The sequence below is a fragment of the Plodia interpunctella genome, chromosome 17, assembly GCF_027563975.2.
Source record: "Plodia interpunctella isolate USDA-ARS_2022_Savannah chromosome 17, ilPloInte3.2, whole genome shotgun sequence".
Classification (NCBI taxonomy): Eukaryota; Metazoa; Arthropoda; class Insecta; order Lepidoptera; family Pyralidae; genus Plodia; species Plodia interpunctella.
Window position 1 is genome coordinate 3,328,079 of NC_071310.1, and position 26,917 is coordinate 3,354,995.

At 34.8% G+C, this 26,917-nt stretch overlaps 1 long non-coding RNA gene across 1 annotated transcript; it reads right to left on the reverse strand.

Moving 5' to 3' along the window:
* Positions 1-339: 339 nt before the first annotated feature.
* On the reverse strand, positions 340-21,006 carry LOC128676949 (uncharacterized). Its single transcript, XR_008405484.2, has 3 exons — positions 20,597-21,006; positions 19,971-20,132; positions 340-613 (listed from the first exon to the last, which is right to left on the reverse strand). It is a non-coding gene; the product is annotated as an uncharacterized LOC128676949 (long non-coding RNA).
* Positions 21,007-26,917: the final 5,911 nt, after the last annotated feature.

Consider the following 26,917-nt stretch of genomic DNA (forward strand, 5'->3'; position numbering starts at 1 on the left):
CCATTATACCGGCTATAAACTACCGCCGAATTTTAGACAGATCACGCGAATGCACAAACACTAATTGCGTAGTTTGTATGGCAGCTTATAATTACCGCAATGAAAAACCAGCAATGTATGCCGCCAAAGTTCGGCGAACTGTTTTGCGATAATGTATTAGCTGGCATTACAATAAAGTTCTTTTTGTGAATTTTAAGGGAAGGAAGGACCAAAACACAAAAGAAGACTAAAATGCTCTTTAGTCTTCTTTTGTGTTTTGGTAAGGCATATTATTCACCAAGAGATGGCGCTATGTGTAGCAAATGTAAAAAAAATATTTCTAGATAGGTATTTATAAAGCTTATATATTTTTTCATATTCAAAAGCGCATACGGTATTACTGTCGCTAGATGACGGTGGTCATAAAAGTCATGACCATCATGACAGACTTTAGGCGCCTTATACAATCTGACGGCAGTGTTAGTAAACACTTTATCAAGAAGTCCTGTAGCTATTAAGCGAAGAAGCCCAGAGACCACTTTTTCATCATCACTTCACCCTTGCTTCACACGGTCACGGTGACATCCTCCTTGGGCGATATCAAGCCCGCGCTTTTTGAGTCTGCCCCTTCTGCCTGTAAATATAAAAAAAAAACTAAGCATTTCAAATTAATTCCGAAATTGTGAGGAAAAACATACTTTAAAAACGAATCCATCTAATAACCTTCCCTAATGTGATGGCTGAGGATATTAAAACGATTGCTCTTTGGTAAATATGGCGGCCACTGAATTATACAGCGGAAGCAAATATTACCCTTGCAAACATTCGTCCCGAGAGAGCGAGCTGGGTAGTTCGCGCACTCAAAATTAAAAGCATACAATGAAAATACTGTACCATGCCCCAACTCGCCTAGTCGCGAAAAGTAAGTACGTACTCCACAACACTTTAGCTGCACGGAGAGCCCGAGACACATTGTTGTGAATGAAAACAACCGTCGAAGTGTTTTTTTGTTTATAGACACTTAGGTGTTGCCACTTGAAAATAAATAGCGGCGCGGCATAGCAATATGCGCTAACAAGCTGTAACAATGTTTTGTCTTCGCAATCGATTCGTTGTTTGATATTGTTCTATCCAACCAGTCGATAACGAGCATTTTAGCTTTTAATCGTCGGCAAATAATTGCTAGTTTAGTTTGTACATTTTATTGTTTGTACGAATTAAGAACAATTGCTATTAAAATAAGTTAGGTACTTATGTAGTAAAGAATTTTGTTTTTTTTTAATACTAATAATGATTTTTATAGCAATCAATTAAAGTAATTAAAACAAAAATTTAAATCATGAATATCTATAAATTTAATATTTCACGTCTAATCGAGGTTCCAAGAAGGCTGGCAGCATTTCCTCGCTGTATAGCGAGACTTAGCTACTCGCTGAGCTGCTGGCTCAGGAAATACAATTTATGCTACCTACCTATGTAAAAATGTCAAAGTATAAATATATATAAGTATTAATAAAATAAAAAGTTACACTTTTCATCTCTGGACTCAAGAGATCCAACTGTCGTTCCTTCTTGAAAAAAATATTTAAAAAGTATCATTGCGTTTATTATCAAAATTCCATCGAAACCTGATCAGTAAATTTGTAAGACAGATCAATCCAAACTTTCGTCTATATTTTCCTATTTAAAATCAAAGGCCTATTACCTATTCGGCTTTTAGGCTGAATAAAATGTGTCAAATCAAGACAATTTTCATCCATTGTAATAAACGAAACTCTATTTACAAAGCGAGTCGTCCTTATCTCTGAGGTAGAGGATCGTCATAATTGAATATCTAATATCTCCGAGTCTCGACTTAATAAATTAACAATTTGGACTATTTCTGCCATTTAATTAAAGAGGGCTGAACGCAGGCACCTTGTTCCGGTTGAGAATATTAACCACAATTTTCGGTCAACATTCACAAAATTGACACGTTAAATATTTGTCGCTTCGTCCTGGGACGTTAGACGGCAAACAGAATCGTGTCTGGTCCTTAATTCCCGACGTTTCTACACCATCGGTCTTTTGTATTCACTAGCTTCTATTTCATTAAGAATAAAGTCGAATTTACTATTGTAAATTCGTCGAGATAGCCGCTTGTTAAAACAAAATGGCGTGGACTGTTTGAACTGGGCCGTATCAGTCCCTGAGATTCATTTTGTAACATTGCCTTAGATCCTGGTGGACTCAATCTCCAACATATTGTCTCTGCACACACGATGAGTGTTGCCATGGTAGGCTTGCATTTAAAGCTACAAATTTGTTGTTTCAGTACAAACAATGATATTGTTTGCAGTTAGACTCGTTCGATCGAGTTTGTTTGGCAGGCAGCTCTGTGTGGTTAATCTGTTGATTAAACTAATAAACTTGCCTTTATATCTACATCAGGTATCAATGTACGTAAGTGCAATTTATATCATTTTAACTAATGTTATTTAGTAAAATTAAGTACGGTAGAAATCCTATCACTCTCACTGAGCGCACTTGTCCACTTAGCTGACCGTATAAGTAACGTCAAGAAAGTTTTTATCTCCCTTGTTTGTCTTTTACAACAATCATGGATAATGCAAATACAATATCCATACCAATATTATTAATGCGAAAGTCTGTCTGTTCGTGGTCTGTTCCGTTTTCATGGCTAAACCACCTGGACCGATTTTGATGAAATTTGGTACGCATGTAGTTAAAGACCCCTGTTCAAACATAAGCTACTATTGTTTAAAAAATCGACCACCAAATTACTATAATAGGGGTGAAAGTTTGTATGAAAATGATGTCTGTTCCGCTTTCGCAGAAAAATTCATAATAAAGAAAGAAAAACTTATTTCGGCATAACATATTTACATATGCGTTAATTAAAATATTGCCAAATTAATTACATTATTATCTATACTCCAGTAGGGCGAACGATAGGTAGCTACAGCAAGTATTAATAAGGGACCATATTTTTAGGCATAATGTGAATAAAACTCAATAATTCATGAGTACTCATTTGTTTGAGCACAGAACAGTAGTTCTGTCATAAGCGAGTAAATAATGTGACTAAGCTAAGTAAATAATTTTAATAACATTCCCACAGAATAAATACACTAATAAACCAGAGTCAAACACCTAATCACAACGCTTCGTCAAACTAGGGAAGCAAAGAAACACCCGTTAAATAATCGCTCTATTTAGAATCAAATTAATCCCTGCCTATTTGTATTTAAACTCCAAATTTAACTTTGATTAAAACCACATGTAAGGTGTAAACATAAACTTTCAAAAGAAGAGCATACTTAACAAATATTATATTGTCAACTTTACATTGCGACGGTAAATATTAAATAATATGTGTACGGGTAAATAATGCTGTCGCTAGCCCGCGTACCTGCGCCCGGTGTTGCCATTATTATCATAAACCAAACACGTCAATATTTACCACACAAACAAGGGCGTAATTTTTAAATAAATTGTGGCATTTTGCAAAATTGCTTCCGCAAATAAATTTGTGGACAAGAGCTGCCGCGAATGTGTGCACATCTTTTTTCGGGCCATTACTCTGTCATGAGCTTTGTCGCTCACTACTTATTGGAAGCCATTCAATATAATTAATGACGTTTAATGAGCCAATATTAAAATTGAGCGAAGTATTGTTGGCAAGGTTGGGTTCGTCGTAAGTGTACTTCAGTGGTGCTTTCGCCCGGCGCTAGATGGCGCTACTTGACGTTTACTCCAAATAGTTACGTTACGTACCTGAAAATAATTTTCTACCTGTATAAACAAAACAACAATAAACATTATACACATTTGTTATTTATGTCAATATTTAAAAACAAAAACTCCATTGATACATCTTTGTCATTTTGTGTATTTGCTAGGTACTTAGGCCTTAAGTTTGATGCCTGATTTTTTTAAAATGTATGAGACATTAAAAGTCCAATATCTCAGATATTACAAAAGGACACAGGTCAGGTCAACTTTGCGATTTGTGGGAATTTACGCTAGGTAGTCCCAATCCTAAGCATCAGAAAACATCTTTTCATCACATAGGTACTCGTAATATATACTAAGATTCATCTTCTATACACTTATAAAAATTGTATTACTAATGTCATAGTCAAATCGTGAAGCGAAAACAACCTAGGGCCTAAAAAAATAAAAACATCCTGTTATATACGATTCATCTATAGTGTCGGTGTTTCAAGCTAATTAAAGCGCATCTAAGTGTATTAATGAAAGTAATATCATAAACGAGCGCGTGGCGGCCATCTTGCTGGATTTCCCGCCATTAGGTACGTACCCGGCGCAAGAAAGATAATCCTCGGATTGGCCAAACTAAACGCAACGGGCGTAGGGTGGAGACGGTATCAGATTTCACGTTCACATATTGTTGGGATAAAATTGGTCGTAGAGTGTTTCCACTTTCGTGGACGATTTAAACTAAGTAATAGTACCTATGTATGGTGCCTTGCAAAAGTGGCATAAGATCTGTTTTTTTGTTGTTCGTTTTTTTTTTTAACAATTTAGGTATACTTAAAATATAATTGGAAAAAAGGTTTCCGATTATGTTTTTAAGTATACTCTCTCGAAATCATATATGATCCCGAGATAAGTTTTTACAGTTTAGCAAAGTTTAATTAGTTCCAATAAACAGATTTATAAACTCTATCACTAGGCTCGTGCCGTAGGTGATAAACCATAACGATTGATAAGACACAAGATACAATTATGATAAGTATGCCAATGATTTATTGTAAGCCAATGATTATTGATTTATTTTTAGGTTCTCGGTCTCGGAATCCTACCTACGGCACGAGCCTAGTGGTAGTTTATAAATATGTTTATTGGAACTAATTAAACTTTGCTAAACTGTAAAAACTTATCTCGGGATCATATATGATTTCGAGAGAAAGTATACTTAAAACATAATCGGAAACCTTTTTTCCGATTATATTTTAAGTATACCTAAATTGTTTAAAAAAAACACGAACAACAAAAAAACAATTTCCTGTAGATTAGTAGTAGAATTTTCAATTTGGGAAAATAGGTGCAAATGGAACGTCGGTGAAAAACAAATGTTAGAGCGTGTTTTTAACTTCGAAGGTTAACGGAAGTACTGGAAGTATTGAAGTGAAAAAAACTTCTTTAGCGGCGTTGTACACTTTTTGTGATTGGTAAAAAATGTTAAACTCGCGTCAGGACACGTGACCCTGGTCTAAAATTCGTAACACGTCAAAAATGCACAACGATAATATTTAAGTTATCACTTCTGCCGGCACTCCCGGAGTGCAACCCGTTTTTATATAATCTGGACGGAAGTAAAACAATGTTATTTTATTTATCACTTTAAACACACTAAGTATCATGAGTAGGTAAAGTACAGAAGTATCTTAGTACTTTAAATTATTATTGTACTTCAAGTTGTTGATGAAATTGTTATACTTTGACCTAATTTAAAGACAATCCTTACAGCACCGACATAGGGAATGAATGTGCAAGACGGACGACTAAGCTCCGGCAAATCCCGAAAAACCTGGCTGCTTGAAAAAAAATAGTGAGACCCAATACGAACATCAAAAGTACATCATCGATTTTTTCGACAAACATATCAAATTAAACTACAGTGTAAGGGGGCACAGGCAGATGCGCGTGTATTTGCTTAGGACGAATCGTTTTATCGCGCGCACCAGGCCTGACTGATGGGAGAAAGATGAATTGCTTCCAAAAGTTGAAAGTGATTGAACTTTTTACTTTATCTTTTTCCTTCAATAGTGGGCGTTAGATGGTACTTTATTCAATGCGTAAACTATTGCGTATCTTATACGATATATATATTTTTTTCCACTAGATACATAATAAAGGAATACAAAAAATAATAGTGCCTGAGCTAGTATGTTAGGACACTTGATACGACACGATGCCTTCTTCAGATATATTATAGAAGGAAAGGTGTAAGGAAGAAGGGGCCTAGGAAGACCAAGAGATAGTTACACCAGACAAAATTAAAGAAAAAGTGAGTGTCGTGTCGTATCAAGAAATGAAGAAGTTGGCTTTGGAGAGAGAACAATGGAAGGAACTCCACCGACAAGAGCCTCGCTCTTAAATTACATGATGATGATGAGCTAGGTTGTAAAACATCTCTGTTTCAAATCTACTGTACATACTACAATCCACGACCTCGGTAGCGAAGTGGTAAAGTGCTTGCCTCTGAACCGAGAGGTCCCGGGTTCGACCCCCGGTCGGGTCATGATGGAAAATGATCTTTTTCTGATTGGCCCGGGTCTTGGATGTTTATCTATATATGTATTGGTTATAAAATATAGTATCGTTGAGTTAGTATCCCATAACACAAGTCTCGAACTTACTTTGGGGCTCAATCTGTATGATTTGTCCTAATATATTTATTTATTTATCCGTCCGAATTGTTATTAAATTACATTACAAGTAAGTACACGAGTAGAATATAACCCGAAATAACATATAAGGTTCTTACTTACTTTTTATCCCGAAATACGCACGGGAGCGAAGCCCCAGGGCGCAACTAGTTTGATATAAATTTCAAACTCGCTAAGTCTTGACTGGAATCTACAATTTATGTAAAAGGAGCTCGAATCGCAAACAAAGCTAATACTTGCAAAGTTCATGCTAAGTAGATTAAGTAGGTACCACTTGCGTTAGTGTGTGTTGGTTATGTAAACTTTGTGACCGCTATATATCGCCTAATGTTATTTAGCAGATAGGTATACTTAAATAGTACATACTTGTACATACTTGTATTTCAAAGTAAACTCATAAGTAAATTGTTAGTTTAGTTCTTTATGTGTTTCAGAAGCGAAGTTACACGCTTTTGTCACAATTTGAATGATTGGAACGATGATCTCTCACTCTCTCTCTCTCTCTCTCTCTCTCTCTCATATTTGTGTGTTCTTGGTTACATTTAAAGCTGTGACGCCCAAAGTCCAGGATTCCCGGAAAAATGAAAGTAAAATTTTGAAGATTTGGCTATAATTTTACCGGCCAATTGCCTGACGTCAACCCTTTTTTGAATACTATTGTTGCCTATCAGGTATTAAGGCTATATATCTCTTAGCCGCCTCACATCACATTTCCGTATCACATCCTCGGGAGGATATAGAGTGGTCCTATTCTATGGCGGGACCACACGCCGACGCAATAATTGGAATGCTGATAGTTATTTTCAAACATCAAGAACTTCATTCATATATTCCATTAGAAATTACTATTTCTATATTAATAAAAATAAATCGTAATAATCTTTTATACCATTTTTGAAGCTTACTATGGAGTATTCATTACATAATATAAAACAAAGTCGCTTCCCGTTGTCTGTCTGTTCGCGATAAACTCAAAAATTATTGCACGGCTTTTCATGCGGTTTTCAACAATAGATAGTGTGATTCCTGAGAAAGGTGTATAATTTATTGTGATTATACTCGAGCGAAGCTGAGACGGGCCACTTGTGCTTGTAAGATATAGAGTGATTCAAGACTACTACTTGGCAATTAGTTTTGATACGATTACAGTCATGATTTATAGGACAGCTTGAAAAAAGGCAGTACTAATTTTAATAAGGAAATCCTACTTCACGTCACGTACCACACCTACATTTTTATACCATAGATATATCGAGTCTGTAAATTCACCGTAAGCAATCGAGGGCGAATTAATACCGATCCTCCCTCGGCTATAAATAAAGGCCGTTCGAGCAAACACAGGAAAGTGCGCAAACAACATAAAACACGGAATGATTGCAATTAAAAACGCATCGCGGTCACGTGCCCGCCGCCATCTTAGCGCGGGAAAATGTGACAGAGACTAATGCTTAGTTTTTCAAAACGAAGAACATGTAAAATTATGAAACGTTCTGCTAATGAATAAATGAATAATGTTTAATTTAAGTATTAGCGATAGAAGTAATAGATTATCGCATCGGTGCACCCAGGATGACTGGGACATAATAATTTATGGTCATCCAAACTGTGTCGTATTCAAATGCAAGATTCCGCCAGAACAAACTTAGACATTCATTTGACGACCTCTGAGGCGCAGTGGTAAAGTTCTTGCCACTGAACCGAGAGGTCCTGGGTTCGATTCCCGGTCGGGTCATGATGGAAAATGATCTTTTTTCCATCATGACCCGACTTTCTGATTGATCCGGGTCTTGGATGTTTATCTATATATTGTTATGAAATATAGTATCGTTGAATGATCCCATAACATAAGTCTCGAATTTAGGGGGCTAACGCAATCTGTGTGATTTGTCCTAATATATTTATTTATGCATACCTACATATATACACTGCAAGATAAGTAAAAGTTTGTAATATAATTTAAAGCAATGAGTTTTAAAAAGTAAAAAATATTATTTCATAAGTAAAGTAACTATTTCTATTCGTCAATCAAAATAAAACTGCTTAGGTACCTACTGCATAGCTTGGATGGATTGGATACTGTTTGCAAGCGAATGGACGATTAAAGTAAATAAAGATTGTGTGCACCGGAACGCAGCGCCTATTGGCAAGAGAGATCAGCGCATTGAAAAAGAATTTACCATAGATTTTCTGGCAGAGGATTTTTTTTGTAGAAACATTGTATTCGAAAATAAAAACGTAGGCATTTGTTATCTATCTTTATTTATTTTAAAATTGAATTTTGATCTGTAACATAGTATATATTCCAATTTATGGGTTCTTTAAAATGCATGTTTTCAACTTTATATATGACACATAATTATAATATAATTGTGTAAATATGACATGTATATAAATGTCACAAATAAGAAAAATAATCTTTATTGAAATACATGAGGTGACCTTGTTATCATGCTGCACATGTGTATTGTTGTTTTCGTTTATTAAAATTTATATTGTGTATGAAATACAAAAATTATTTTTATTTTTTTTCTTTAATAATACACGGGCAACGTTACAGACGAAAGCGAGAGTTATTTGCGACATTAATTATATATGAGTAATTTTATAGAGTTGAAAACATAGGTAGGTACTCTACAGACTCATAAATCGGAATATATGCTACTTCAGCTCAGTGTTACGCTGAACTAAAATCACCATCAGAATTGGTTTTCATCCATCACCTTCTGTGCTTAACTTTCGCCACTACGTACACCTAAAATGTTGTTTTTACAATTGTGCTTTTTGTAATTACAGTGAAGATAGAATTAACTCTAAATCGATATTTATAAGTTTTTAGCAAACGAAATCATGGAAACAACGGCTTGATAATAAATACGTCACAAGTTTCCAGCTTTTGGACATTTTCCATGGTAAATATTGAATAAATATTAAAATATTTTATTGCTATTACCATAACAATACACAATAAATATCCCCAGACGAGCTGCGAATTCATCAAATCGTCGACAAAGCGGAATCTGAGCAAATCCGCACGCCCCACAAAAAAATCATTACATATTTATGTGGGCCCGCCCTCCAGATTGTAATAAGCATTTTTTATTTATGGGCCGCTATAGCCCGCGGTGCTAATATCGGAGATCGGGGATGATCCGCCTGAAGAGGGATGTAGGATTGCAGGCCCCGGGCGGGACCGGGTGTACGCACCAGTCGCTCATTTGAAGTTTATCGAGTGAGCCATAGAGCAAATTGTTATTGTTTGGCGTTTTATTGTTGCTAGCTATTGTTTTATTCGGAATTTGAATTTTGTAAGCAATTTTTTTTTGTATTTTTTTTCTCATTCCAATATCTATATCATGTGAAATAGATTTTAGCAATTTTAGATAAAACTAATAATTTCTTTGTTGAACAAATAACTACAAATAAGAAATAAATTTTTAAACGTGAATTTATTTTCAAGACTAAAATATTAAGAAGGAGGTCTTATATATTATTCAGTAGCTATAAATTTTTTATGCAAAAATTTTAAAATAAATTATCAAACCGATAGCTATTTTAATTTTTCTTTTAAAGCTTTTTATTCGTTATCACTGGGTACTCAAATTTTAAAGCGACATTTAAAATTGTGTCACGAAATAATTTAAATTTACAGCACTGCAGCACACCTCGAGTAGGTAATATTTTGAAGACGTTTTTATCTGAAAGTAAACATCTATCAAAGGGCATTGATAGAGCGTCCCGCGCGTCATTGCGACGAAAACACGAGAATATAACTTCACCGATAGACTCTTTGCCAGATTATATCGGTTCTATTGACCACAAAATGATGAAATTATACTTTTAAATGACTGGGTTAGGTACTGAGTAAGATTTTTAACATTATGTACCGAGGTACTTCTATTTTAATTGGCAATTTAATAATTTAACTCAAATCAGATACTAATGTAAAAAAAATAATATGGAATTTGTATAATAGAGATATCTGACGTCACAATTTGAAATAAAAAAACGTCCCTAATATACTTTAATGAGAACAAAAAAATAGTAAATAGTTTTATTACTGAAGTTATCGTGTTCGGTACTTTATATACTTATGCATTTTTTCCCCAGTCTAGTATGTAGCCAATTGTTACCAATCACATATATAGTGAAATAAGGATATCTTTATTTTTATCATAAATAAACCTGTCTAGTTGATGAAGAAGGCAAATGGCAAAGTTATAAATATCAAAACTACCTATGTCTTTGTTAGAAAAGGTACAAATCTCTAACGCTCTTGTGTATGATTCAGTAATACTATTTCTAGTCGTAACATATCTACGCCCAAAAAAAAAAACAAGTAAAAAAATCACACATTCTCATTTCTAACATAACCCTAAAACTCACGATTTCCATTTAGCTACACTCGGTCGTTTCTCGGAACGTCGTGTATGGAAATATTTTGAGATACCGCCGTTTACACAAGAAGATAACGCGGAGCGGATGCCGGTGTTTGCACAGTACGTGCACGTAATATGAACACTTAAACTTGGTAATTATGGGGCTTTAACTGTTCGCAGAAATTGTGCATCTCGCTGAAAATTTTGAAAAAAACATGTGCCGTTAGGAGACAGGAGGAAGCAATTTTTAAATTTGGAAGCGTTTTGTTCAGGATCGCCTTGTTTTAAAATGTTTTGTTCATATTTTCCGTTTCTGTCCCCTGTTCCCTCTTTCTAATGCCTGCATTGCAGGGGACAGAAACGAAAACCCAGGGGTTTTCTAATAATTTCTTGCCCCTATATACCCTGCGCAGATCGGCGATTTCTTTTCCAGCAAAACGTTAATTAGTCTTCCAAGCATGTCGTCTGTCTTTGTCATTAATTACTTTTTACAATTACGTATATCCCTAGGCTGATTTCTAAGTTCCTATAGACAGTAGAAAAAAAATCTTCTAACCATGTGGTCAAGGCCTAAAAAATGGGCTCTATACCTACAGCTATAGTAATACGAGTGTATGAGATAAAGAAAATCGAAAACTTCGTAGCTTCGTATTATATGTCTACATTAACCAAAAAGTGCCGCTCCTTATCTAAGACATAACTTAATGATAACACGTCCTTTACAAAACGATAGACATAAAATCATAGACCTATATATTTATAAGAGTAAGTAAAATAAATTTTATTTATTCAGACAATTTAATTCTACATGTCTGTGCATTTATGCAGATAATTAAATTGATAAATTTGCTAATTAATTAATGACTACAGGTCACATTTCCAGACGGATTAATAATACCTAAGTCAATTAAAAAACAAAATACCTAAATCGAACACAGTCGAATCTCACCTAAAACTAAGAAACGGACGAGATGAAATTTTCATACAACCGGGCCGGGAGGCCCAATCTGGCTAATCTTAGAAAATAACAGATTGACGTTCTGTTTCGTTTCATGTCAGTATTTTTAATACGCACATCTCTTTCTTGTTTGGGCGAAATAGAAGAACGCTGTAATGAAATGCCTATCCATATCCGAATCTATATTAATATTATAAAAGCGAATGTCGGTCGGTCTGTCTGTTTATTCGCTATCACGCCTTACATCGCTGGACCGATTTTGATGAATTTAGTTGCATGTAGTTAAAGACCCCCGTTCAAACATATACCGTTACTTTAATATTACGCCATACTTTTTTTTCAAAAATCAACCCCCAAGTGACTATAATGGGGGGTGAAAGTTTGTATGAAAATTACGTCTGTTCCGCTTTCGCAGAGAAATTCACGCGGGCGAAGCCGCGGGCAAATACTGGTATAAAATACATGCATTTTTAATTTGGAAGATATGACATAGTCTATAGTTTAGGGAGTTTAATGTATATAACCTCTCCTTTTCGTCAGGAGCTAAGTCTTAACTACCACTCCCTAATACGTAATACTTATCAATTACGCATGCCAATGTATTCAAAGATACATAATTAAACTGCTACTGTGTTTGGTCACATATTCGAAAGCGTCGCCGGGTGTTATTTACTTACTAAAACATATAGGTTTAGTTATAACGTAATCGAGATAAGAACATTACCAGATATTTACTCAAAACTAAATCTTAGATACCTAAGGTTTGTTTGTTTGTAATAATTTACGTACATAAATTAAAATTATTGAAAAAAAATTGTATTAAAATAAGGAATATATAATATCAATATACTTTTACATAATAATTAGGAAACACATATTTTACAAGGTATTTTTTAATTTGTGATTTTTTGCCGCGCAAGGCATGATGACGTTCGCCTGTGTCAAAAATGACATTTGTAGAAATCTTAATCTTGCATTCACGTTGATCGGAGAGCGGAATAAATACAATAAATGAGAAAGCTGCTTCTCCTTCCGCGTAATTGTAAAAGTTAATCAAGGGAAAGGACTATAATATGTAGATTCTTGTAATAGGCCATAGCCTATTACAAGATTATTATCGTTATTGGTTAAAAGACTAACAACCTTTTAACCAATAACGATAAACCTATAATTACATCGGTTTTCAAGTTTACTATGTTCTGTCTAAGGTCTAATTGGAGTACCTATATTCCCGGTTTCTTCGTCAGCCATAAAGCGTCGGAGTCCACAATCTATTCAGACCTAATCCGAACTTATACTTGGTGGTTACTTGAAAAAGTTACTCCAAAGTTGATCCGACACTAGTCGTCCAGACAGCCCTGTGTCAACATCACAGGAATTAGTCCAAATTATGTGCCTCCCCCCGCGCGCCCCTCGCACCCCTCACCCCGCTCCGAATCAATATTTGTTGTCCGCACTCTTCTTCCTTAATACAACACGCACAATGCTCACATCCACACACCCATTCGAATTTAAATTTCATTATCTAAAAAATAAAGTTCAAAATAAGTCTCCAAAGTTACAAGAATATATGACGTTTGGGAGTTAAGCGTCAGCAGTCTCATCCCCATTATTGCCATCTCCTTAAACGCAATGCCGTCTCTCTCGCACTCAGTTTTCCGACGTGTAGCGTGGACTGTTTCGTGCTTGGAAAACATAAATACATAAGCTAAGGCAGTATATTCAATTTGTAAAGTGGGTGAATGAATAACTCATTAATTAGTTGTGCTACCCAATAGATTTGTATTTTGATTTTTAGTTTTTGAAATGTTGTTTATTCGCTCTCGTCTGCGTTTTCCCGATTTTAAACTCAGCCGTTGAGTGTCGGAGCCCAGGGACCCCTTTTTCTTCTCTTCGGTATAGGAGGATACTCCTTGACGATTTGAAGTCAGCACGTTGAGCCGCTGTTGTTCGCCGTAATTATTTTATGGGTAAAATCATGGTAAAATACTGAGTTATGCGTAATATCCATGCATCTTGGGCATTTACTTATATTCTCTTAATATTTTTTGGGTTGACTTAGTTTCTTTACCTTTGCCTTTTTACGGCATTAGTGTACCCAGATTTCGTTTATATTCACCATAGGCTGTAGTATAAAAAATCATATAGAAATCTTGTGTAAATATCATCAATCATATAAGGAAAATGTAAGTAGCTAAATTCCAAACCCAAACAATCATCTACGTACCAACCAGTAATTATACTATATATATAAACTATATATAAAAGTAGAAACATCAAATCCGTAATTCCATTCGTGGAATAAATCCTCTAGACCGCGACGTTCAACAAAAAGAGAACGCCAACTGAAAATGGCTCCGAAAACCACGTCCGTGTAAGTTACACATCAATTAATATAAAAAACTCGCATCTCGACTCTTGTTGAATATTCATAAAGAGCTGTTAATTGCACAAGTCGGCAAATACGAGGAGAGAGCGACTCGGTTCCTGGTCCCCCCTCCCCCCTCGGAAAAGGCCAACCCTGCCACACACACAAACAAACACACACATGCATAAGTAGCGCGCGCAAGCGGGAAAACTACGTGCCTTTTACGTACGTATTGTGCACAAGAACGCGGATGGTGTATATGGAAAAGAAAGAGATCTTTTGGAGTTCTGATTTATAGAGCTAACCTCTAGAGATGTTATAATCAGATGTATCTAAATAATAATCTGAATTTCACTCGAATCTCGTACTTCACATCACATTATTTATTTCGACATTTTGGTACCCAAATTGGATACACTTAGTGTAAAACAAACGAGTGTCCTGTGTTTCCATATCGCTCTCATTCTAGCAGGTAGGGCGAACACTAAAAGTGCTAAGATTGCTATCGTCAAGATTCTGTAAGGCTATAGGTAATTTAACAACTTAGTCACCTTCACTTCGAATCTATTAAAATCTAAACTCTCTCGAGCATTGCAATTATAAAAAGATATACGTCGGCAAACGGATTGATTAGGATTAATATATAATTAGCAACAAAATAATCTGTGCCAATGGTCTGATCACCTTTAGTGATCAGACCATTGGCATACCAAAACCGTGCAAAGTGGAGGAGAAAATGTAGGAACAACCTTGCCTCGCGTTCAACGCTAAGTCTTAAGGGATTAATCTGTTTTTCGAGCATATACTGCGCAGTACACGCGTGTTGGTTGTGTGCGCATCTATTTACGCGACGAGTAAATATGTACCCGCGTCGTTTGTGGAAGCTGCATTAATAATTCAATTGGTCGGACCGTTCAGGTAGCGTTTAAACGATTTTTAACAACGTGAAACGGATTAATTGGGACAGTCCGAGGAACCTACTACAGTTATAGTTTGTGAGGCTATAGACAGCGATGCGCTTTGGACAGTATATTTGATATAGATGCTAAAAGTTAATGAAAATATAGGTAGTCGAGCTGTAGATAGTGTAATTAAAGATTCTAAAGCGGCAGGTGTTGAAACCATAAATACTAAACGATAAATATGGATACCTATTTGTTTGAATTTAGCTGTAGTTATATATCTATGTATGAGTCTGACAATGCAACGATGGTAAGGAAACTGTCAGTGACTGTCTCGTATAATATAGTAGACAAAACCTGGGTATAATAATATCAGGTTTCTTATGAAAAATGAAGATTTTATTGAAAAAAAGACAAATAAAAAATAAACGATTTCTATTCAGACAACCTCCAGACCAACAAAATATGCATATATTTCGTAACTTCTATCTAAAAATTATATATCAAAATGTACCAGTTACATAAAAATTGACATTAACAAACAAATTGATGTCTAAATTGAAACTGTGTCCGATAAAAGAACCGTCCACTTAACAACACTAACAACCAGTTGATTGGGGTCGACACACAGACGGACAAACAGCCCGCGCTTCATTTCTTTGCCAAACACTAATATTTGGACCGCTCCATGCGATTACAGATATGTTTGGGATTGTACTTATATGTAGATTGCGATTTCTGACAATATCATAATAAGGCTGTTTGAGGAAAATAACTTTGAGAGGAAAAAACTTATAATAAGGCCCGATGAGGGAATCGGACGCTGAGAAGGGGGTGAAATTTAACTTGCAAGATTTAGCCTACAATAACAGAACATGTAACTAGCCTTCTAGACGGCTGGAGACGGCTCACATTAGACAGAGACGATAGGAGAAAGCTGAAGGAGGCCGATATAGCAAGACAACCTGACCAGTAGAAAATTAGGGGAAAATTTATAATGTGTACCTGTAAGCGAAATTGGTTGGACTGTTAGAGCAAATAAAGGCTATTTTTATTTTATTTTTATTTAAGAGGGAAAATTAAAAGCTTGTCAAAAGGCATGCAACAGCATTCCCAAAGAGGATTGACGTCAAATAGGCGGCCGGTTAAAATTTTATTTAGCTCAGGGATCGCGTGTGAAAAATGCGTGTGAAGGTCGGTAAGAGCCATTATGCCGTGTTGCTCAGTTTCGCTCCGTCGTTTTGGCGTCCGTTGACAGACAACAGAACAACGCAGTAATTGTAGGAAGTTTCTGCGTATGACAACGCACGTGCAGTGCCAGAACATACGGAAAACAACGGAGCTACAACGTGCTGCGTCGCAACTTAACACGTCTAAGCGGTATGGCTCGAAGTCGTGCGTTTTTTTGTCATAATCAAAATCTCGTCTTTATAAAGTGGGTCCAGGGCACAGCACTAGTTGAAGGTATTTCAAAACACGTTGTTATTGAATTTGACACAGTTTGTCTGTTGGTTTGAGCTCGGTCTTCATAGTACAAACACGCATTTGGAGGTCAACAAGTAACCTCTGCATATCCTCTGATTATCTGTTCTTTTTAACTGTATAATTTTTTCGATAGGAGTAAACATTTTTTTTGTAATATTAGACGTTCAACGAGATTGGCTGATCGTTCGTTTATCGACTCCACAAATCATGTTTATGTTAGGTTGTCAGATTTTATATATATTGTGATAAAAAATGTAGTACCTACTTAACTATATTTTTGAATTTTATCAGTTGACATGATTTTTTAACATTTTTTAAAATATATTACGTACCAAACCTATATAGGTAGAGTTCGGAAAATATTTTAATTTATATAAATGTCTTTTTTTGTTAGTATTCGATCAACTAGTTGTAGTGAGTTGATCGGAACTATATTTATCACCGGCCAGTATTTCCTTAATGCACATATTCTACCAATAGAAAATAGATCGCCGAGTTATGATTGATGCGCCCCGGGATTCGCTCCCGTGAGAATTTTGAGATTAAAAGTATTAAAAGTACCCTGTGTTATTCCAGGTTATAATCTACCCGTGTACCAAATTTCATAACAATCCATCCAGTAGATTTTGCGTGAAAGAGTAACAAACATACATACTTACAACTTACGCATATGTAATAATAAGATAGTTTTGTTATGATTAACCAACAGCTACGACAACTATTAGCAGACGTCTACAGCGCTACCAAAGCTACGAAATTGTAGCAATTGTTGCTATTATTTTTGTATCATATACAAAATTTCATTATCACGTGAATACAACATAAAGTTTTCAGAAAGGGATGAAAAGAAATCATTCAACTCACGTGTGACATCCACTAGGGATGTCACACGTGAGTTGAATGATTTCTTTTCAGGTTGCAGGCGTTTATAGGCTACGGTGACCACTTCCCATCAGGTGGGCTGCATGCCTGTTCTTTTGATTGGTATTAGAAAATAATGTATATTATAATTTTAATGTTTAGTTTTCTAATGAATTTATAATGAAGGCACAATAGTCGTTTTTCAGACAATATTTTTTATTAATCACTTGTAAACTCTAAAATGCATTTTGGGATCATTATACTAGCGGGGTAACTAGTATTAATTTTTTTCGAATCCCAATTTTTTTAGCAAAGCTATATACCATTTATACCCAAATGGTATATAGTTTTGAAAAAAAATAATAATATTGTTCAATGAGGTTTTGAACGGTTGGAGTTTAATATAGTCGTTAAGCCTAAATTAATAAATTGCAAAGCGTGGAAATTTAAAACACCAGGTGTAAAGATAATATCGTCATTATTATTTTGTACTAGCTTTTTCCTGTGACTTCGCCCGCGTGAAATTCCCACGGGATCAGTTAGGTACCCTATGTCCTCCGTACTTGAAACTACGTGTATGTAAAATTTTAAGAAGATTGGTTGAGCAGACACGGCGTGAAGAGGTAACAAACAAACTTACTTTCGCATTTATAATATTAGTATGAATAAGGATTAAACTTATGATACAAATTAGATACAGTGCAGAAGTAACACCTGTGTTAATATGCATATGTACCTAGTATTATTACCCATACATTCAGCAACAGTTGGTTTAAGAATAAAAAATTTAAAATAACCTTATGAAGCACCATACAAATTTCTTGGTTTTTATTGTTTTATGGAAACTTGCTCTACTTTGTGTTCCAAATTCTCTGAGTAATTTGACAACGGAAGCTGGGCTTGAGGTTGTATATAAGGATATTTTCAACAGAGAGTTAAAATCTGCGTGTTTTTTTGCAAAGAAAATACTAACTAAGTACTAATAAAATTTGTGATTTATGCAAATCTAGACTCGCTATTGCTAGATCCATTACCTTATGTTTATTTCCATACTATCGTTATTCTGTGGTCTCGTAACTATGTTTCGGTATTTTATGCATATTAAAATTTAATAATTCATTCGCAGTTATTGTCTCGATGCCATTTGTGCAAACTAACATGTGTGAATTATTTCTTTTGTGTGCAAGAGCCGATATGATTTACAGCACTATAGTAATTAAATTTAAAACAGTTATTAAATAAATAAAAGGAATAATTGAACATTTATTAAAAGTGTTTGATAGGCAACAGCAGCGGCGTGCTCAACTTCTCATAAAGGTCAGGCAAAAGGCCTGTTAATCTGCAAAAAGCCCAGGGGATTTTGGGTCAAAGCCGAAAATGAAGCAAATACGAGAAAATGAATTTATTATAATCTAGCTTTTGCCTGTGGCTTCGCCTGCCTGATTTTTCCACGGGAGCAGTTATTTTTTCGGGATGAAACTTGTCCCTAACCTATGTCCTTCTCAGTACTCTAAATTGGATGTGTGCATTTCAAGACGATTGTGTAAATAAAATATGAAGATATTCACGCTTTATCTAACAAACAAATAAACTTACTTTCGCATTGGTAATATTAGTTAGGATTAGGATAAAATAAAATAAAAAATCAGTCTTGCGCCGGTACATTTTTTTATAAAATTGAAATTAAAATTAAATGTAATTCAAATAGGTTTACAGATCCTCAGAACGTTCACCTCGTCACATGCACGACACGTCTCGCTGAACCGATTAAGACGCAACTAGGTATGAGTATGAGCGCTAAAAATATAAGTGACAAATGTTGATCTAAGGATGTTTGCGAAGAAACAAAGAGAATGTTGTCGTTCGTCACAGAGATAACAATTAAAATTCAGTATTACAGCCATCATTCACTTTCGCATATAAAGCACCATAAAGCCTTATGTACATTCGGATAGTTAAAGCGAGTTGAGCGCCCCTGTATCTTTGTTGAAATATTTGCAGTGTAAGCGTTAGGTGACTATCCCTAAGTGTGCGTTCACACGGAGCGATCTCACTGGATAGTGAGTCGAGGACAAAGTTTGTTGAAGAGCATTTCAGTTTCATCTACTAACAATATATTAATTAGTATATATTATACTTTATCAGATTGATGTAAGTATGTCCAGTATATAAAAAAAATTACACACACAAATGTGTACAATCCAGGTGGATAAAATGAGCAATGAATGAATGTTTATTGGAGGTAACAAGGACTCCAAACTCAAGCACTGTTTTGACAACCATGTGTTTTACCGAGTATTCTAATACCTATTACTGATATCTATAATAGAGGTAACTATAAACACTTATAATAATTAGTTTTAGATTGTAAGAAGAGATAAGCACCAAGGTATTGCCTAGAATTGTTAGTTGGTCGTAGGGCCCGTAGGCATTACTAACATTACGTAAAAGTTTGAATGGACTATACTATAATTATTAATATGTCTACATGTATATTTAGAATTCCATGCTTTGTAATTGTAATTAATGGGTAGCGAATTTATCAAACATGGCGTCTTTAGACGGACGATTTTGAAGCTGCATTCTGTCGCATAGTGTGGAAGGGGCGTTGGGCATACGTACCGATGTTAGGTGCCGGTTGATTGTTGATACAGCAAATTTGTTCGTCGTCTCACTCCGCGCCGGGATTAGCCTGTTTTTCTACCAAAGACAACAGTTTTATCTATGTTGAATACTAATTTTAGATAGTTGGCTTCGCGAAATCGTAGTTTCATGGACTTTTGCCTGGAAGTGATGTTGTTATTTGAGTTTGATGTGATCAATGGTTGGTTACTAACGATAATTGACTAGTTTTACTATTTACTTGCTTAATCTGAGCTGATATTTGTCTACAGGGTAGCAAAATAGGGAAGTAAAAAGAAAAATGATCGGAATTTCAAAGATACTAAGAACTATTGTCTATTATATATTAGGTATCTATTGTATATTAGGTAGACTTTGTGATGTAGGCAGGTAGTGATAATATATAACAAAGTAGACTCACTGAGCTTTGTAACGATTTCTTATATTTTTTTATGAATAAATATATTTACAAAATAATGTAAGTACATTTTATTAATTAAAGTGGTTCATTCGTGTGGTTATACATGTGTAATTTTTAATATTTAAGACCCTACTGTTTTAAGTGAATAAAGACATTAATATTATTATATTTATAGGTTAGTTAAAAACATAAAGAGGTAACTGACCTGCTACTTTCTTTGGAAAAAAAATTCTCATTCCCACGTGCATGGTCGCAACTCCTGCTTTAAACAATTACACAATGACTAAGTCAACGGTGCTATAAAATCATAATTTGAATTTACAGCCTCATAACCTCGATACCACAAGATGGCCGCCGTTATCGCCGCCATCTTGTTTGCAGAGTCGCGCTGCGCAAGAGTTTGTTTTCTGGAGACCTGTTTTATAAGGTCTAATATACTTTAAGAATGTTAATGAGAACTTTGGGACCACTCTGTTTACGTAGTTCTGTGTATTTTGTCTGCTGTTGGTGATAATAGGTCACGTATTAATAGCTCTATTATTCATTTAATTTGATAGTAACTACCTAATTACGTATGTACCTACCTAAATACGTCTATGAGATAACAGGAATATAAGTACCTACTGACCTAAAATACATAAGTGGGTATATGTACGTGAAACATATTCCTGGTGATGCGAAGAAGTTTTATGAGAAACTTAGTAATAAATTAGCATATACATTCAATAAACTTAATTAGGTACGTAGATAGATAGATAGATAGATAAACTCTTTATTGCACCATTTACAACAAAATTACGTTTACGTACAAAATGTGTTTTTCTTAATTACTTATTTCAAACCGCAAGAAAACGTAATAATATTAGGTCTGTGTCTTAGTTATTGTCAATATCTAACAATAAGTAGCCTACATCTTCGTCCGTACAAAATTTAATGCTTAGGTATTCATTAGTTTTCTTCTTTATTCCACTTATTTTATCTATTCTTCTCAAGCTTCACGTATGAAATACTTCTAATCTATAACTTTTCTTCATTAAACAAAAAAATATAGCATCAATTAAAAACTAAACTTGCCAATAAATCGAGTCTGGACAATTACAATCACAACCAAAGGAACCTGTATTGGGCCGAGCTAAATATGTGCTGTACACACAGAGCAACACACAAACACACATAATATGTACACAGCACACACCGGGCTTGCACAGAAAATATTTGGTAACACCAGCTATGTAATCCAAGGAGTTTGCCTTGATATTTTAAATACACACTTTGATAGTGCGTGTTACAGAAATATTTAATTAATGATTTATAAAATACTGTACTTAATTACGTCAACAGTTTCGCTCCTGTAGGATTTGAATTGGGGGGTAAAAAGTATTTAATGTCAAAGTACCTATGTGTCTTTTCAACTAAAATTTCATTGAATTTAAATATCATCTTGTCACACAACTGTTATTATTATTTTGTATTATGTTTATATCTCTTGTCATATGTTTCCTTCCATGTTTAAAGTAAGTTTTATTAATTCATTATAGTACTTTCAAATACGTTCAATAGATCTTACGAGCTGTAGTAATTCCAAAAGCTAATAATTTTTGGTTTGAATAGCACTGAATACTACACCTAAGACAAGACGTTTATAACACATAAACACATTTTTATTTGCTTTCGAGATCGGTATTCCTCTGGCCTAAGAAGCTTCCAGCCTTTAGTTGAGGGGTACCATGGTACCACGCATGGTACCCGGTACTGATCACGCTCAGTCTTTTTGAAATATAATTTAAAAATTTGATGAGCTGATTGACCCCACTGACCATTTCCACCATAAAAGGCTTAAAATTGCCAATAACCATACATTTTCGTCTTTTGAAGTCTCTCACAGACCTTAGACTGGGTGGATCGCTCAGAGAACCAACCAGTAGCGTGTGCAAAAATGAAACCTTAATCCCATACAATTGCAACTGATATACAAGCACACGTCATTACACATATAGAGATTATCAGTTTCAGTATACACGCTGTAAGTTAACCGAAAGCGGTTAAACATAAATATTATGTTTATATATTGATAGAGCAAAGCGTTCTCCAAACAGAGTCGTGTACGGTGCCAATATTAACTCTACTTATCAGGGTGTCGGTACAGGGTCAAGGTCAAATTGACACTGTCAATATTGAGCCATTTTCCAAATGTTAGCATGGAAAATAAAACGCGACGATGCGACGTGGAGGAATTAATTTAAATTTTAAGGAATGCAATTGTGAAAATTGTGTCTCGAACTTGTTTGGAGCTAACTCATTCTGGGTGATTTGTTTATGATTTATATATTTATTATGTGCACAATATGTTGGTGCTTACTTTCATTTAAAATTTGTTTTTAAAAATAGATAAACTTAGTACAAATACATGTAAATTAACTGAATTAGGATCAAATTAATACTACTAATGTAAATCTCATAAATAATTAATTATAAATTCCTAGAAATGCAATCGTAGTATCGACTTTTCTAGCAGGTTGGAGCTTCGTGAAGATTACACAATATTATAAAAATTAAAAAATAATATTGTAATGTGAGTCATAATTCTCTCATTTGAAGTAGAGACGAGTCTAGCTCACATGACGCTTGCAATGAAAATAGAACAAAATGAAATGAATATAATATTGTGTACTTCAAACAGAATCAATACAATTAGGCAGAGAAATTGAGAGTTTGTTTTCAATCAAACAAACTATGTTTTAAGTGACTCACTAGAAAATAGTGTATTATTTATCTGTATTCTATATCAACTTTAACATCAAATGCGTAGACATTGTTCACTGAGAGACACTCAATGCCACAGACATGCCACATACAACACGTCGCGTGAAGTGTTTTCCTTACCACATTCGCACCCTCTGTTATTGTTGCAATAGAGACCCAAAGAAACTCGAATAATCATAACAAAAATACATCTGTACCATCTTCGATATTGTTATAATGTTGCTATTATATTTCTTAGAAAGTCTTACAATTTAAGACTTATAATGATAGATTAATAATCAAACTCTATTCTGTGCACCAAAAACATACATATAAATTAACTCCTATTAAAGAATGGTTTAGATTTTTTTGAATCAAATAGGAAAATCTATTTACTGATTCACTGTACAATAACGCCATCAGTTGGAGCACGGGACCTTAGAAGTCCCCGTGCTTCACCCAGGTGGAGAACTTAGGTGAAGCACGAGTTCGGACCTCTTTTTGAGACTACAGATAGTCGTATAAGACTTTGGGTGACTTAAATAAAATCTGACACTAGTTTTACCAATAACATACTCGAAACGAAGAAAGCTGCGGGCACAAGTTAGTACTGCATAAAATCAGCATTGCTTACTACATTTCCATAGCCTTTATTTGCTTCATGGTTTCTTCAACGTCACTTGCAACGAAATAAATTGCTGCCTGCATTATCCTTTCTGAAATATCAGGAAATATTTGAATTTTTCAACGACCCTTATGTAAGCTATACACAATCTATATTATATATCATGTATACAATACATGTTTAATAATTCTTTTTTTTTCTCTTGGTATTGTATAATTATAAATAAATAAATAAATAAATGAGGACAAACCACACATATTGAGCTAGCCCCAAAGTAAGTTCGAGACTTGTGTTATGGGTTACTAACTCAACGATACTATATTTTATAACAAATACATATATAGATAAACATTCAAGACCCGGGCCAATCAGAAAAAGATCGTTTTCCATCATGACCCGACCGGGGATCGAACCCGGGACCTCTCGGTTCAGAGGCAAGAACTTTACCACTGCGCCACCGAGGTCGTCTCATGATTCTCACTAACAAATTAAATTTGTCTTATTTTATAATTTATTTTATAACAAATGTCAAAAGCGTGTTATAAAATAAAACAAATTTATTTTAAGCAATTCTTTTATCTAACACATGAATCTTATTAGTACATCACTTTGATGACTTAGATGAAATTTAACCTAATCCAACACTAGACAATCAATAACCTAAAATCAAATTACCCATGCAAGTAACCTAAACGAGGCACTGCCTCCAAAAGCGCAAGAGTCTGTTTGTGTTTCCAATTTGGTGTCCGTCAGATTCGTATGTCTGTATGGCAGCTAGTAGTATTTGTTTAGCTATGCCCGGGTAATTGAGACGATCGTGCCTAATGTCATGCTTTGTCTGTTGATGATAGCTTGATGGTCGCATGTGATGAACAAATCTCGATTCAATTCTTAACCGATTAATTTTATGATGACGATGAATACACAGTCTGATGTTACCATCAAAATTGTTAAATTTTAACTAATATTATAAACACGAATGTAAGTTTGTTTCTTTGTACGCACGATCGATCTGCTCAACCAATCTTCTTGAAATTTTGCATAATGATGTTTATTCATCACCAGATTGAGGTGTGGAGAAGGGCATGGGGTACCTTTCATGCCGGAAAAATAACTATTCCCGTAGAAAAATTACGCGTACGAAGCCGCGGGCAAAAGCTTGTTATTACATAAAATGACTTGAAGTCGATATTATTGTTTTAATGGACCACAGACGGTTAAAAGTAATTCATTGTATTCAAGGAACATTCAACTCAATGGATGAGTGCAAAAAGAAGCGATGGTGGTGGTCCAGTGGTTAAGTCTGTAAACCGAATGGTCCTAGATTCAAATCCTCCACATGCATGAGTTTCGTCGAGAAAACTGCACTATTGTTGATGATTTACCAGCTAGTAGTGACAAAGCCGCTCCGTTTATAAGTCCAGCCCCACTCGACTGGATTTATTAATCCAGTCCCAGGAATTCGTTGTGTGTGTTACATTCCATATAATGTCTATCAGCTATGAGGAATAAGACTTTAAGAAGAAGTAAGGAAAACGTGAAAAATACGCTTTTTCAACATTTCAACACACTTACGACAATCATTGTGCAGCCAAGTTTAATCGCTGTTGGTCAATAAGCAAGATCAACATGTCCTGGACGTGCGACTTTCAATAATTATGTTTGCTGAAATCGTTAGCAACTCGCCGCCGCCATCTTGCGACCGTGTGCGTGGAAAATTACATGGACACACAGAATTCGGAATAATATAAGTTAAATAGAAGTTATAACGTGTTTGTTTATCCTAGAATAGACTATTCCAGATCCTCCGTTGTCGTACAAGGGGACAAAGGTGCGCATACCCTTGGCAGCTGATAGAAAACAATAGCATTCCTAAAGAGTTCACGTCAGGCAGATGAGATGGTGGTTGTGAAATCAAACATAGCCGAATCTTAGTAGGACTATAGGCTCCGACGTTTTATGGCTTGAGAATTAACCGATAACGTTGAGAGAGAGATGTAGCACAGAAGCTTGAAGATAAATGCGAAAATTTGGATTAATTTGACTTAAAGGTGTATGTTACTACAAATTTGGTACACAGGTAGATTTTATCTTGGAATGGGTAAATTTTATCACGAATTTTCCACAGGAGCGAAGCCACGGAGCGCAGAAAGTCCAATATAACTTCCATTTTTTTATTTTTATTTATGTATAAATGTAATTTACGCTGGGTTCATGCGACAGATATTCTCGTGTAAAATATAACAGATGACACTTCTATGTATTTTATTTTTTCAAATCTATGTATGGTATTATAGAATTCATAATTAAATATGCTCAGTTTGCTCTACGATGATTTACGTGTAAAATAAAAGATACAATATTTGTGTTTTATAACGCCACGTAACGTAACCTGACCATGAAATTTTATAAAAGTTTATTTATTGTTTCTTTACATCAAGACTTCAGAAAGTAAATCTTGTTCTCACTGGGATTATACATTTTAAAATAAACAAATGCTGACGCAGTTTTTTTTTTAATAGATAGAGTGATTCAAGAAGAAGCTTTAGATGTACAATTCATTATGATTCTACTCGAGCGAAGTCGGAACGAGCCACTAGTTTTGAATAAATATCCGTTTGATTAACTTCCTCATATAGCAAACATATTTGCAGCACATAAACATTCATTGTTACCATATTGGTTTTATTTATTAAGCAAATTTAAAGGACAGTCTATATTAATTTGTTGAGTATTAGAAATTATTTTGATAGTAAACATCGTTCGCTTATTGAAGTCAATATTAAATATTTGATTCTGACGTCCTTAGCTAAGTATTGTTGATTTGTATGCAAGATGTGTACATTTCTTTTCGTATAAAATGTTTCAATTTTTTTTACATCAGTAAGTAGTTTTAATTATAACATGAAGCGGTTGTAGCCCATTATATTTAGACTAGTTTTCAAGTATAATCTCTCTCTCTTTCTCATCTGATTGTTTTCCCGGTTTCTTCATCGGCCGTTGAGCATCAGACCACAGAGCTTCCCTAATTTTTTTTGTCTCCACATCGCATGGTCGTCTAAATGATTTGTTTATAAATGTGATAATTTCTACAAAGATGTCGGTCCTATTTGACGCAGTGTTATAACATAATTTCTTCGACAAAACGTATATTCGACT